General features: G+C 41.1%; 1 protein-coding gene across 10 annotated transcripts in view; it reads left to right on the forward strand.

The window, feature by feature from the left end:
* Window positions 1–2,509: 2,509 nt before the first annotated feature.
* Window positions 2,510–12,111, forward strand: part of FRYL (FRY like transcription coactivator) — a 254,961-nt gene continuing 245,359 nt past the window's right edge. For all 10 annotated transcript variants that reach the window (XM_065914173.1, XM_065914177.1, XM_065914175.1 and 7 more), the window contains exon 1: window positions 2,510–2,728. The gene's annotated coding sequence lies outside the window, so the exon portion shown is untranslated. The remainder of the gene's footprint in view (window positions 2,729–12,111) is intronic.

Consider the following 12,111-nt stretch of genomic DNA (forward strand, 5'->3'; position numbering starts at 1 on the left):
TGTCCATGGAATTCTCCAGGCAAGAATACTGGAATGGGTTGCCATTTCCTTCTCCTGGGGATCTTCCTGACCCAGGGACTGAACTCTGGTCTCCCACATTGCGGGAAGTCTCTTTACTGACTGAGTCACCAGGGGATCCCTATAAAAGTTTTTAACAAAGATCTATATACAAGGATGTTGAAAAGCTTTGGTCATACTGGCATAAATTGGGGGAATATTTTTTATGGCTGTGCTGGGTCTTCGTTGCTGCACACGGGCTTTCTCCATTTGCTGCAATAGGGGGCTACTTGCCAGTTGTGTTGTGGGGGCTTCTCATTGCCACGGCTTCCTTTGTTGCCAAGCATGGGCTCTAGGTGCGCAGGCTTCAGTAGCTGCAGCGCTGTGGGCTCAACAGTTGTGGCAGAAGGACTTTGTTGCTCCTCGGCTGTGGAATTTCCCCAGACCAAAGACAGAATCTGTGTCCCCTGCATTGACAGGTGGAATCTTAACCACTGGACCACCAGGGAAGTCCGGAATATTTCTTTTTGAAGAATGTGGATCTGGCTTAGAGATGGGAAACAAATGTAGGGAATATAAAGTCTCTCTGAAGGGAAAAGGGCAAATTGTTGATTCCTCCAGGGTTAGAATTGGAGCTGTGTTCAATAACACAGAACATTCTTAAGAATGACCTGCATATGCAGGCTTGTAGATTTTCTAAATTCTTCCTCAGTGTAAAATACCAATAGCAGTATTATTACCAGTAGTCTGGGTGTATAGGCTAAAAAAGTAATAAATAAATTGTGGGCAAGTGTGAAATAGAGAAAAAACAATATGAATTACATTTGTTAGGTGATGATCTCAACATGGTTGGTTAGGTATAAGGAAAAGAATCCAGAGGTTACTGTAGACTGCTTTCTGGAGTTATGAGTCGAATGTGCTATTGTAACAAAATATTCTTGGCCTCATAAAGCAAGAGATTTACAAAGAACTTGAAAACTTAACCTGGATCTTGATTTTTAAAAAATACCTGTGAAGGCCATATAAATATAATCCAGGTTATTTCCTTGTCTCTTGCCCCTAATAGAAACACCTAAACCACCCACAACGTTTCCCTTTTCTCACTCTTCCATATTTAGGGTATTTCCAGGAGATTTCCCCCCTGAACTCTCCGAAAATTCATATCTACTACTGCTGTTTATCTCCCTCTTTCTGGTCCTAAATCCCTTCTGGGGTACTGCCAAGCGCTGCCACTTTCTTGGCACCGCTTGTTTCCGCTGGGCTCTCACTGCAAATACACTAAACATCCTGAGGTCCAAAGTCTCTCTAAGTTTATTGGCAAAGGGAGGCAGACATTTAACTATTTCCCCCTAACATTCATAGATAGGTACCAAAGCACTTGAGTACCGAATCTTAGTAGGTACAACCCTTCCGGTTCTTACAGTTCCCATGGGAACCTGGGGAGCTCCTAATACAGACTTTACCAGGCTGCCGAAGAATTCCTCCTCTTTCCATGCGTGAGGTTTTGCTGCAGGGTTAGCAGCTTCTGGTGCCAGACTCCCCCAGTTCTCTCAAGGAATAACCTTCTGGTGCCCAACTGGGCTCAACTCAGGCTCCCCCTACACAGTTCTAGCAAGAGGTAAGGACTTCTTCAAGTTTGGAGGATGATGGCACGGTGGCTGGGCATCTATTCAATCTTTTCAGAAGAGTAACAGATCTCGTCAAAAACCCGAGATAACAACAGAGGACATGAATTAAACGGAGCTTTAAATAGAAGCGATTTAAACGAACGACTGTGGAACAAACAAGGGCACCTCTAGGTTTTCAGATACCTTTATTAAAGATCTTTGGGGTTGCAAAATGCCAGTGGGATCAACAGTAGGAGTAGAGTGGACAGTGAGTTAAAACTTGTTGGTTACATCTCAAGAGTGAGTACTAGAAATGCGGGTATTCTTCCTCATTCTAACCACTCCATTCAGTAGACCGAAGAATGAGATTCCGCTGGATCCCAGCTCCAGTTCCCTGATATATTAATCATTAGGAGATTTTGAAATTTTCTTCTCTCCCTTTTCGTCTTTCCCCAATACAGACTATGAGTTTGTCTACGACCCTTACCAACATTTAATGGGAAAGGCGCTTTGAACTAGGCAAAGTGGGGAGGAGGACTTTGCGGTCGTGTTTCTCAAACCCGTGGAGAGAGAGCAATAATAGGTAAGGGGCGTGCAGACTAACTCCTTCCTTGTCCAATCAGCTGCACAGGAAGATGTCCTTTTACCAATAAAAATAAAGTTCGCTTTCCGGAGGCGGGAGGGTAAGCCTTGACTGCCAGTTCTCCAAAGCAACGACAGAGTAGAAGACAGAGAATGATCGGAGGTAGGACCAACCCAGGAAAAGGGGCGGGGTGAAGGCGGGGGTAACTCTGAGCGGCGGCTGCACTGGCCAGTGGGGTGTGAGAACTGCTGTTCCTGTTGTAGTGTTTCTCGCCAATCAGGAAGACCAGGGAGTGGGCGGGGCGGGGAAGAGGTGGGAAGAGCTCGCAGCACCGCCGGGCGCCCGTCGGGCTCTTGGGGAGAGAGAGAGAGAGAAATCCGGTTAAAATCTGGAGTCGGAGGGAGGTTTAACCACAGATCGGTTCCGATCGGATTATTCCTTAAAGGGGACGCGCCATTGTCAAGAGAACGGAGCCCGGGGCCCGAGGGCGGGTACCGGCGGCGCCTGAGGAGCGAGGCAGCTGCACTTGGACTGGGGACGGGTAGGTGTTGCCTGGGGAAAGGCGCTTCATTTCACTTTCTCTTCCAGCTCCAGAGGCGGGCGCCTGGATGCCCGCCGGCCGGCGGCCACAACCCCGGCGGGAGACGAGGTCGTTGGCCCTCGCCTGCTTTCTGATGGGGGCCGAGACGGGAGGCGGGCCAGGATGGTTGGAAGCTGCGCCGCCCGGGCCAAGACCCGTAACGGACAGTAAGCCGCGCCGCAGCCCCCGTCTCAACCGAAAACTCGCCGGAGCGGCAGCTGGTCCTCGGGGAGCGCCGCGCGCTTGGCTCCCCCGCGCGCCCGGCTGCCGGTGCGCGCGCTGGTTCCTTGCGCGCCCCCTTCCCCTCGCGCGCCCAATTCTGCTCGCGCGCGCCGCGCCCTCGCGGACTCGCGGGAGCCGCCCCGCGGGGAGGAAGGCGGCGAGGCGGAGGGAGGTCGGCGGCCACCGCTCTGCCGCCCTGGCCATGAAGGCAGGGCTGGGAAGCAAACTTAGCGCGGCAGCTGGCGACCCCGGGCGCGCAGGGGCGCTGGGGCCCGAGGAGAGTGCAGAGTCGCCAGCCGGGCCCAGCATTGTCCTGCTTTTCCTTTGCTCTGGTCTCTCCGCCCACTGCTCGCGGCCGTGGGGAGGGGTGCGGATGCGGGCGTCGTGCCCGCGCTGCTCCGGGCCGGCGGCGCACCCCCAGACTCGGTGCCTGCTTGAGCCGGAGTCTGCCCCACCGACCCCGCAGCCGCCGCCCGTCGGGGCCAGGGAGCATCTTTGCAGCTCTCCAGTCTCGGCACCCGCGCAGGCTGCTTGGGTGCTGAGCTCGTCTTTGTAACTTTTCTTTGCCTATTGATGGAAGTTATGGCTTCAGGGCGGCAGGTTCTTTGGGCAAAACATCGTTTCCTGCGTTTTGGAAAGGCTCACTTCTAGGACGAAGTGGTTCTTGATCACTGTCGAACTTTTCCTCCCATCCCAGTTTCATTCCTGGCACCTAAAATAGTTTGTTTTGTGGATTTGCATTGTAAGGGAGCTTTAACCTCTCTTAGGTCAAGATAATTTGGAAAGAAAAAAAAAAAGGGAGGGGTGCTGATGAGGAGCAAGAGCTCTTTGTAGAGAGAATTTGCCTTCACCTTTGAACTGTGGGAAGTGTTACCTCGACTGACTGGCGGAGATTCTTGTGGAAGGAAAAAGAAACATTGCAAAACAAAACAAAAAATTTCAGATTGCTAGGGTCTATAGGATTAGGCGGAAAAAATAGAATTTTGATAGAAATAAAGTTAAACTATTTTGCCGAGCAGATACCTTCCGTAAAGTTAGTTTCTGCTACTGAACCCATTGAGATTATAGTTAGTAACAGCAGCTTGTACTATTGATAAACGTAAGAAAAATTTTCCTCCTCCATCTTAAGCATTAGTGCTATTCTGTACTTGTCAATCCCTGGAGAAGGGAATGGCAACCCACTCCAGTATTCTTGCCTGGAGAATTCCACGGATAGAGGAGCCTGATATGCTCCAGTCCATGGGGTCGCCAAGAATCGGACACGACTGAGCGACTAATACACATACCTGTCAATACTTGCTAAAGAAGTTACATTTAGAAACAGTACATCCTTGTTAGAAACCTAATTTAGAAAAGGAATATTTTCATGAGCGTTCATTTTTGACAGTTTCTTCTTGTGCAATACTTTGTAGAGTACTTGCATATGCAAGTTACAAGCCTATAAACAAAGTTGCGGTGGGTGTGTTATTATGTAGTGTCTTTTTGGCTACTCATTATCAAAGATAGCATTCCATCCTGTCTTTTCTTCCATTCTGAGTTATTTTGTAAAACTGCTTCTTTAGAAAACTGAATTTATTGGAACCTCTGGCCCAGTGATTGGGGGGGGGTGGGTGGTGTGTGTGTGTGTGTGTGTGTGTGTGTGTGTGTGTGTGTGTGTGTGTGTGTGTGTGTGTGTGTGTGTGTGGGTGGTGTGTGTGTGTGTGTGTGTGTGTGTGTGTGTGTTTGTTTAAGCAATATAACAACTTTCCGAACCTCTGGCCCAGTGATTGGGGGGGGGTGGGTGGTGTGTGTGTGTGTGTGTGTGTGTGTGTGTGTGTGTGTGTGTGTGTGTGTGGTGTGTGTGTGTGTGTGTGTGTGTGTGTGTGTGTTTGTTTAAGCAATATAACAACTTTCCGAACCTCTGGCCCAGTGATTGGGGGGGGGTGGGTGGTGTGTGTGTGTGTGTGTGTGTGTGTGTGTGTGTGTGTTTGTTTAAGCAATATAACAACTTTCCGAACAACTTTCCGAAGTGTTCATTAACTGCTTCAAACTGAATTTATTGGAACCTCTGGCCCAGTGATTGGGTGTGTGTGTGTGTGTGTGTGTGTGTGTGTGTGTGTGTGTGTGTTTAAGCAATATAACAACTTTCCGAAGTGTTCATTAACTGCTCAGTAACTTTATGAGTGGTGTGAAGCATTATAACATAAATTCACAGGCTCAGCATAACAGCAGAGAAACTATACTTGGGAAACTAAAAGTCAATTTCAGAGAATAATGTCTGAGAGATGCTTTACTCTTCCTATAGAATTTTGGAAGTGTAGACATAAAAACACATGATCTTTCCTAGTAATCTTGATGGTATCTGGCATTGTACACATAATGCTCCCCTTTCTTCTCCTTTCCTTTGATAAGTATGTCAGGCAAGCTTGCTAGCATAATCTTCCTTTCCATCTCATAATAGAAAGTAGAAGATTAAAGCAAGCTTCCAAAATTCTATTTTTGTTCACTTACCAGCTTATTTAAACAATAAAGGAGAGAATTCCGGAACTTTTAAAAGATTACATATGAAGAAAGCACTCAGAATTACCTTTGAAATATCTAGGTTGTGTTTCCTGGAGAACATATATTTCCTGTGTGCTTTTCACATTGTTTTAAACGCATTGTCTTAATTATACACATTGCCAAGGCTTTTCTTGAATTGTGAAGTGTCCCTTGAGATCCCTGGGAACTAGAACTGTCCTCTATTTCTGTGCAGATTCACTCTGTTACCTAATACATTTCTAGTACCCAGTAAATGGATTTGTTGACTTAGGTCTTCGTGACAGAAAAAGATAATATTCTGTAAAGGCTGCTTGAGAGGCTTATTTAAAAAAAAACAAAAACAAAAACACCTTTCTGAACAAGTTACACCAAAGACCAACAGTTGGTTTAGTGTCTAGGGGAAGGTATGTTAATCTAGTTGCTTTTTGTTCTGTGTACAAAAGTGTGACTTAGTTGTTAATAGTATTTGATCCGCAGACATCTGTCGTGATGGTGATTGTTGTCCCAATTATTAGAACTAGGTTTAATCTGTAAACATCTGTTGAGTATCCATTTATTTGAGGAGTATTATGGAAACATAAAGTAGAAATGGATGACAATCATCACTCTCAAAGTTATGGAGATTAATGGGGAAAATGCAAAATTATCATCCATTGGGAAAAGATAATGTGTGTCTCATTGCAGTAACAGGTGCATAGTAACAGGGACACAGGATTCATGCCAAAATGGTAAAGGAATGGTGGAATTGTTAAAAACTTAGGTGATGTAGGAAAGTTTTCATTGTTTTATGTAGCAAATCTTATATTTTTTAAAAATAAAAAATAAAGTATGTTTGGGGTGTATATTCACTACTTGAACTATTTTTAATATGTAAAATATTGGTTGAGGGGCAGAGCATGTACTCTGAATTTCAGTTATTGTTACTTCATCAGTGGGATCATCCCTCTAACCCAGCTCATGTTACCTTGTCTGCAAGCTCTCTTGTTCTAATCCCAAGTGATGGCTCTTTTCTCTTGCTCCTGTAAAGTCCTTTTCAGCTCAAGCCATGCTTTGCTTATATGTGTATTTCTTCATTAGATTTTGAACTTTGGTAAAAAGCATTAACAAAAGTTGGAACTTTCCCTCCCCACTCCCATCCCAGCCCCTTTTACTATTGTCTAAAGTGCTTGAGCAGTTTTATTAGCCCCAAAGCTTCTGTAAAACCATAAAAAAATTTTCATATTGTTTTATTTGGGGAAAGTGTATATGTGTGTTTAAAGGAAAAACCAGTTTTTTCCTTATCACCAGTTTCACATGCTCATTGTAAAATATTGTTATGAAAAAAATGTGTAATTTAGAAACTAAATATCCCCCATGAAATTGCCTTCATCACATTATAGCTATTGATCATGGTTTGACTTTTAATTCCAGTTTTTTCCCCTTCTTTTTTTTTATTACTTTCAAATAGGAATGCCTTAAGCTGTCTTACTTGAAAATTTTAGTTAGTTACGTTTACTGGAATGGAGAAAGGTAATCAATTTTATACCCTTATTTATTTTTTATTTTATATAATGAAATGATTATTATTAATTTCTTCAGCTTCGGTAATTATATTTATTTTTACCTGTTCTTAAGAAACAAGGCTTCTACCAGTATTTTTGTGTTCAAAACAAAGTCTATGATTATAGACCATAAGAATCACAATCATTTCAAAAATGGTCAAAATATGTGTCCCTGAACACTTTAAGTGTCTTTACCCTAAAATGTTTTTGGAGTACATACTGTAAGCCCGGTTTCTTCTCATTTCTTGATTCTTCTCATCTCTCGAGAGCCTTAAAAATTGCTCTGAGGCCGCCAACCGGCACATCTTGTAGTAGCCCCAGAAGGAATGCAGGAAGGTATTTGTTCCTGATCGGTTCACATGCAGAGGTCTGACTCTGCCCGTAATGTTGCTCATTGTAAAAAGGGAGCTACAACTTAGGCTGATGAAGAGGGTGATAAGATTCTGTTGTTCTGGGTGCTTCTTTAAGCCAGCCCAGAAAGGAAAAATGTTTTCCAAAAGTTCCTAAATAGAAAGCCCAGCTGCAAGCAGTCAGTAGGGCTAATCAGGCAAGAAATCTCTTTTTATTCAGCAAGTTTTTATTGAGAACTGCTCCCTAATCTGTGTACCATGTAGGCACTGAGGATGGGATGATGAAATTTGTCTTCACCACAAGTTCCTCTGAGTAGGATCCTTAAATAGACAGAGTGGTACATGTGGATGAAAAATAGCGTACTCAAAGTGCACTCTTAGGTGTGTTATTCAGCCTTGTTTATTATTTTGTATAGTTTCTTTAAAAGTATCCTAGCAGACAGTCCTGGTATTCCATAGGAGGTGGGTGGGGATCCATGGAGCCTGTGAAAATAAATATATGAGTTCTAAATTTTTTTTTTTTAATTTCAAACACTGTTATTACCATGAGGCAGAATATTTGTGAAATTATGCAAATGTTGATGTATCTTTCCTTATACCCTCCAGGGATCATACATTTCATAGACCCTAAAATAATACTACATCTCTATCCTAGTAGGTGATTCCTAGTTTGCTGATAGAGTAGTAACACATTCTTTACAACTCAACAGTTCAGTCGCTCAGTCGTGTCCGACTCTTTGCGACCCCATGGACTGCAGCACGCCAGGCCTCCCTGTCCATCACCAGCTCCCAGAGTTTACTCAGACTCAGGTCCATTGAGTTGGTGATAACATCCAACCATCTCATCCTCTTGTCCCCTTCTCCTGCCCTCAATCTTTCCCAGCATCAGGGTCTTTTCCAATAAGTCAGTTCTTTGCATCAGGTGGCCAAAGTATTGGAGTTTCAGCTTTAGCATCAGTCCTTCCAATGAATATTTAGGACTGATCTCCTTTAGGATGGAATGGTTGGGTCCCCTTTCAGTTCAAGGGACTCTCAAGAGTCTTCTCCAACACCACAGTTCAAAAGCATCAATTCTTCAGCGCTCAGCTTTCTTTATAATCCAACTCTCACATCCATACATGACTACTGGAAAAATCATAGCTTTGACTAGACAGACCTTTGTTGGCAAAGTAATGTCTCTGCTTTTTAATATGCTCTCTAGGTTGGTCATAACTTTCCTTCCAAGGAGTAAGTGTCTTTTAATTTCATGGCTGCAGTCACCATCTGCAGTGATTTTGGAGCCCCCCCAAAATAAAGTCTGTCACCTTTTTCCACTGTTTCCCCATCTATTTGCCGTGAGGTGATGGGACTAGATGTGATGATCTTAGTTTAAACTCATAATGCTACAATAAATAGATATCTTTATCAGTATTTTTTTTTGGTATGGCATGAAAATAATTGTTTTGAAAAATCACTTGTATTAAAATACAGTGTGAAGTATTTCTTGCTTTTACAAAATGGACTGCCTTCTTCCCTCACAAACCTTGAGGGAAAAGAATTGGTTAAGAAAGTGGCCTTGTAGGACTGTCAGTGATTGGAGTCAGCTAGCTAAGAGAGAGGTAGACGGAGGATACATCCCATGGACTTTGTAATGCGGCAAGTGTGATTTGTTGAGTTTTGAAAAGAGTTAAAAATTTAAAATAACAGCTTGAGATATAATTTACATACTGTACAATTCACCTATTTAGATTGTACAAGTTAGTGGCTTTTAGTGTATTCTGGAGTCATGCACTTCTATCACAAACAATTTTAGAACTCTTTCATCACCTTTCTGACCTTCCCCAGCCCCAGGCAATGGCTAATCTCCATTCCATCTCTATACATTGGCTGTTCTGATATTTACTATAAATGAAAGATAACATTGTAATTAATGTGTATTCTTATATAAATCTGTCCCTGTAATATTCATAAATCCTAGGAGTAGAGAGGGTGCTCCAAGTTTAGAAAGATTTTCCTTAAGAGGAAATTTATCTAAATCCTTATTCGACCTAAACCTGGAGAGCATTTTGTTTCCCCCTATAAAAATCACAAGATTCATTTTGAAAGGAAAACAAAAAACCCACTCATTTTGGTGATGCTTTTTTTTTTTTTTTGGTGATGCTTTTTTTTTTTTTTTGGTGATGCTTTTAAAAAATATTCATTTAATCATTTGGTGACTCTCTACAAGTGAATAATTTATTCCTTGAGTTCTGCATACTGGACTTAAATAAAGGACAGTGCTTTGAAAGAAGTTGAAAGTACTTGGTTAAGTTCTAGTCATTGCAGAATGTAGTATGATGTTTACCTTACTGGCTTAGAAGGTATTGTGCAACTTGTCATTTATTTGATCAGAGATAAATAAACTTGCTGTGTAAGTTGCTTGTGATGAACTTGTATTGCCCTGCTGGAGACCTTGTAGGCACTTAGTAAGTATTTATTGGTTGCCTGATCACTGTGATCACAGATGTTTTCATCAGCTCCCAGTTCTTATTTTCCAGCTTGTTAATAATAGTAGTAGCCACATTTATTGAGTACTTAATAAGTAATGTGATAAATACTTTATATGTACTATCTTTTAAAGTAAAAGGATGTTAATTTATTTTTGAAAATTTTCTGTCCTTCTCCTTTGATTGTACTTTTACAGACTTCTGGTCATTTTTTTTTAAAGGGTATTTTGAATGACCATTTTTAATCAAACCTAAGACACTTTGATGCCACTGTGTTTTTGATCTTTCTAGGAAATGTCAACATACAGTTTTTACCAAGTAAATCTTGCTGTTGGGTGACAGCGGTTGTGAGATATATTGCATTTTAGAATAGCCATACTTCAGAGAGGTTGAAGTGATGGTGGTGGTTTTTTTTTTAAAGACCATCTGGGAATTGAAGACAGGATACTAGTTTGTTTATTTCCTGCAGTGCAGTTTTGTTTTTTTAGGTTGTAAAGCATTCACAGGTATGCCTTGTTGCCTTCATGAATTTCAACATGATATTTCAACTTCTCAGGATTCCTTGTTGTGTTTTGTCCTCTTTTGTTGTTTTGGTATGTCTCTATTTCATGGTAACATTAGATGTGATGTAATTTGGTTCAGTACTAAAGAATGCTGGAAAGGTAATTTAAATGTGATTTTCAGTTTTCTTCTCCATTAGAAAAAGTTAAGATGGATAATGCCGTTTATAATACTGTTTAAAAAAAAAAGTACTACTTTGGTGGTTCCATTCATATGTCTTGGGTGTCAATGAACTCTTAATGATGTATTTGTAGACTCTCCAGTCATTAATCTCTTCAGTCAGCAATATACAGATCACCATATTTTTGTTCATTGGTGAAACTGTTCCTTCCTAAATCATGTCTGGTTTGAGGGGTAGATTTGCTTATTATTTTACTGTTAACTGTATCTTTTTGTTTGCTCTCATTACACCCACCTTCAGTAGTTAACTCATCTTTCTAATTTGGTATTTTCCATGCAATAGGAAAATAGAACCCATAGCTACTTGTTGAATGGTGGATAAAAATGATAGAAGGTCCAGGGTGAGAAACCAAAGAACGTGCTGTGCATGGAGCTTTAGTGGTAGGACCTTGTTGTGTTTTTACTGCTTAGAAGACTGTTGACTTCTTTCCTGGTTTTGGCCTCTGTTTCAGGTAGGTGGTATTTCTGCATGGCAGAAGGTGGTGTAACAGGGCGGTATAATCACCTTGTAGATGTTTAACTTCCCCTGAATAATGAATGTCTTAAAATTCCATCTTATTAAGTCTAATCAAGTAGACGGAGAATAATTAAGTGGATGGAAAGTAATTCTTTTCTGGATGTCTTGGTAGTCTATTTCTTGTGATATACCAACCTGCAAACTTGTGCCCCAGGAGATCTGTATGCTTTGGTGTGTTATTTGCTGCAATTCAGAACCTAATATAATTCCATGGGCAGGAATTAGAGGCTTTAAAGAACTGTGAGATTGCATGTAAAATAGTCACATGTACTTGTTATCTATATATATTTAAACAGGATTTTTTGGCAATCTGTTTTCTTTGAGCTAAAATTATCTTTGTAGATGCACTTTTCTGTGTTTGTGTTGATGATGACTTAGACTATGTCTTTATTTAATATTCCTGGCAATACTGAATCCATAGTAATAGTTTCAATAAATACTGGTTAGAGTTTTAGTCATACATTTCTTTATGGTTGTTTCACTTTTTCCTATTGTAGAACTCATGGAGTCATAGTGTTTTTAGAGCTAGACAGTCCTTGGGAATGATCTAATACAACTTCTGTATTTCACAAATGAGGATGAGATTGTGACTTGTTTATATGGTTACAAATTGAGCTCTTTTTGATTCTCAAACCCATGTTTTTCCTGTTCTAACGTATGCTTGCCCAAGTAAAAAAAAATGTAATAGACAGTCTTAGATTATTATCACTTCTGTCACTGAAGTCTGTGAAACTTTTATGTCTTACTCCAACAGCATAAAAAAAAAGTGTCTGCATTCCCAATATGTGTATGTCTGTTGAAAACTATATACTGTAATATTATGTACATAGTAAGACATTACCAAAAACAATGAGATAAAAATGAAAAAATCTTCGAGCAATTTAAAATATATTATTTCTATATTTTTGATCCTACCTAAAATATTAGTAATTTTAAAAATAAGGATGATTGAAAAAAAGTTTATTTTGAAGTAATTATAAATTCACAT

The sequence above is a fragment of the Muntiacus reevesi genome, chromosome 22, assembly GCF_963930625.1.
Source record: "Muntiacus reevesi chromosome 22, mMunRee1.1, whole genome shotgun sequence".
Taxonomy (NCBI): domain Eukaryota; kingdom Metazoa; phylum Chordata; class Mammalia; order Artiodactyla; family Cervidae; genus Muntiacus; species Muntiacus reevesi.